Below are 3,943 nucleotides of genomic sequence, written 5' to 3'. Positions count from 1 at the left end.
TTAAAGAAGAACAAAAAAAAGCAGGAAAAAAGGAAGAATTTGTAAGTGAACACAAAAAAGGGTGAAACACCCCAAAGAATAAACTGAACAAATGACAACTAGCAATATTGAAAACAAACATTACCTGAAATTTTCCCAACTCTACTTCAACTCTCTCTTGTTGTAAACCCAGAACTCATAGACCTAATCATAATCAAATAAATAACAAACATTATCACCAAATGAATTCCAAAACTGGGCAAAAGCATGCATAAAAACACACATACTAAGTTCAATTCACAAACCTCTCACAAAAAAAAAAAAAAAAAAGCATTGACAACTTCATTGACTTCAGTTGAACAAATGATAAGTAGCAATATTGAAAACAAACATTACCTGAAATTTTCACCTTGGAATATTAATATAACAATTAATCATTGTATCTTTTTATTAGACCTTCGGAATATCAATGCTGTAATTAATATATGTCCACATCACACAGGGTCTTTAGAATACCAATGTAATAATTAATAATTATATCTTTTTATTAGACTTTCGAATATCAATACAGTAATTAATATTTGTCCACACATCACACATCTTACATGGAATCTACATGTATTCTGCCAGGATCTTACATGGAATCCAAATGGCAATCAATAGCAAGGGTGAGTTTCAGGATTATATAGATATATAGATTATTTTTTTCTTTATCGTGTTTATATTACAAATCATTTAAACAATTTATTTTTTAATTAAGAACTTATAAAATTTTGATTATAAATATCTTACAAAATAGTTTTATCATATTATATTATTTAAAATATTAATTAATTAATTAAGATCAATGTTTAAATAATTAATATATTTCTTATTGTGATTTATCATACCTAATTAATTATATAAGCATCATAATTATTAATATAAAAATTTTAATTATACCATAAATTAAACATTATTAACATTTTTAGTTAGTTATTATGAAAATAAATATTTGTTATTATTATGAATAAATTATATATTTATGATTTTATTCTTATTAATATTAATGAACTGAAATTTTAACTTTCAATTCATAAAATAAATATTTTTAAATGTGTAATATGTTTTTTAGTTTAATATATAACTACAATTAAATATCTAATATAAAAAATATTTTCTTTCTTATAAAAAAATATTTTAGTGGGTAATTAATAATTTAAAAAGAAATATTAAATTATATTAAAGATTTTTAATTAATTTTTTAATATATATATTTATCCAATCTTATATACCACACTAAACATAACACAACATTATATATAATCCAATCCTGTAACGCAACATTAATTGTTAGTCCAATCCTATTTTCTACAATTCAGTCTAATCCCAGGAAAGTAGTCTTATCCAATCCAATCCAAACTCTCGAACTAGTGTTCCTTAGAAAACAACCTAATGAGTCAAACTTGGCCTTTTTCAATTAAGCTGAAATCTAAATATACAAAATTATGCTAAGCTTGACTTCAATTACATGATTGTTGATATTTTTGTCAAACTTATGTTATGGTGACACATTTTGCCAAGTGGCATTTTCTCTTTGATTGTCTTGCCCATCAAGTTTATTTTGATTCATGATATTCTTGTGTGACCTAATTTTACATGTGTCACAATTTCATTTTGTGGTCCTAAAAGGTTATAAGACTTTGTCTGTGATCCTCCAAGAAAGATAAAAGATATGTTTGTGGTCTAACAAAAAGTTAGAATTGTTTTTGTCCTCCACGTGTTCAGCTATGTCAGACTTATGCCTTTTGCATTTTCATTTCATGTGTGCTCATAATGGATGTGTGCTTGCACACTTATGTTAGACATATGCATGCTGCATTTCATTTCACATTTTACTTCATGTGTGTGCACACCTTTCTGTTGTGCTAACATCGCATCTCTGACTTACTTCTCATAAGTTATATTTTTATCCTTAATAGCTAAGATATTTTTTTTTTTTTTGGTATCTTTTGTACTATCATTTGGACCACTTACAAGTGTCCCAATATCCTTTGGTGGTCCAAAGAAAATCAGCATTTTTCCCCTTTTGGTTGTGGTCCTAAACTAAAGTTGAAAACATTTCTATTTTTGGACCAACACATGTTAGCCTTTGTCTGCTAACCTGGCTAGAATTGGAGTGCACGAATTTGGGTTTATCTTCTCCATTCTTGTGACTTTGTTTGGCTAACCTTTATGTTTGTCTTTGCCTTGTGCTCTGAAACTTTCAGAGATTTTTTTTCCTTAAAGGTTCCCTATATGTTTTTGTGCTAAACACTTATCATCCTTCATCTTTGTTGGGTTGAAAGGAAGTTCATCTTCTTCCTTGTTTGTTTTTCTTTTTGAACATGAATATCTATTTCGTTGGTACTTTGAACTCTTTAGAGAGTTGTTCTTGGTTAGGTTCTTTTATATGGGTTTGTGCTAGAAACTTTCTTGTTTATCTTCATTGTTGAATGGCGGCTGAAACGTGGTTCCTTTGCTGATGTTGGAGCATGTCTTCAGCGACTGAAGCTTAGGTGGAGCTCAAGCATTTTCCAGGAGTGAACTTGGTGTGAAGAGATCTATAGTGCAACAAGACATTAGAGATTTAGAGTGTGGTGCTAAGTGTAAAGTTGAACAGGGAGTTATTTTTACCGTATCTTAGATCAACTTTGAACTATATCGTGTAATGTTTGTTGATTAGTGGATTTGCTTCGATCTGAACGAGGTCCTATGGATGTAGGCTAAAAGTGGATTTAGCCGAACCATGTATATGTTGGGGTGCTTTATCTTTATCGTTTGTGGTTGTTGATTCATGCTTAACTTGATAACCATTAATCAACTTGATAAAATCTTTCGCTGCACTTTAAAAATAGGTATCTAATGTTGAATAGAGTTCACCAACTCTAACAAGGATAAGTACTTATTCCTTTTTTGTGCAGAGATTATGTCATATGTTATATCCTTAGACCTTAGGGATTAAGGATGGCAACAAACCAACCATTAGGTTCATAACAAGGCTAACGTGATTTGGGGTAACCCAATTATTGATATCCAACACTTTCAAATAATTAATAAAAAAAATGTCATTATTTTATTAAACTATATTTAACATAAAATTCAGAAATAAAAGCACCACCACATCACCATTACTATAATAGTTAGCCATTACCTATAGAGCTCTTTTGAAAAAATTGTTTACATAAAAACATTCCTCAGTATTTGATCCACAAAACGATGTGTCAATTAAGGGTGTGCAATAAAGCTTGGAAACCAAACCAAATTGAAAAACTAGACAGGAACCGAATTTTTTTTTAAACCGGTTCATTTTCAGTTTAGGATATTGGTTAAACGGATTTTTGATTCGGTTTCAGTTCAACCAATTCCCTAAATTGGTTAATTGAAACCGGAATTGTGAGCCAGTTTTATTTTATTTTAAAAACCCTAAATTGATTTGGCCTAATTTTATTTCATCCTAGCTCTCTGACTTTCACATCTACGCCTCTGCCTCTCTTCGACTTTGTCTTCAGTGAAAATGGCTGAAAATCACCCATTACAGACACTCTTTCAAACCCATCTCTCTAATTTCATTCAACATCACTCAGCACCACCACCACTCACCAATGAATAGCCGCCTTTCCTCTCTATCTCTCCATCACTCAAAAAATAGAACAACTTGCCATCAAGCCCTGACCCCACCCATAAGATTCATCAAGAGGTACATGCTTGCCCACTTACCTATATAATACATACTTAACTTTTTCTCATTAATCATTATATTAAACTTTTGAGCTCCTAGTTGGTATGCTACAGAGTTTATGCTTATTAATTGTTTGATTGAAGTCTTGAGTTGAGAGTCCTCATTGAGGTTAAATGTATCACTTGATGGGGGTGATTTGGCATCTAAAATGACAAGGTTCTGGAGAACGAAAATGTTGAAGAAGGGAAACATTAGGAATTAATT

Source organism: Pistacia vera, unplaced genomic scaffold (assembly GCF_008641045.1).
Source record: "Pistacia vera cultivar Batoury unplaced genomic scaffold, PisVer_v2 Contig1025, whole genome shotgun sequence".
NCBI classification, from domain to species: Eukaryota; Viridiplantae; Streptophyta; class Magnoliopsida; order Sapindales; family Anacardiaceae; genus Pistacia; species Pistacia vera.
The sequence above is the reverse complement of the archived record's forward strand: the minus strand, read 5'-3'. Positions refer to the sequence as shown.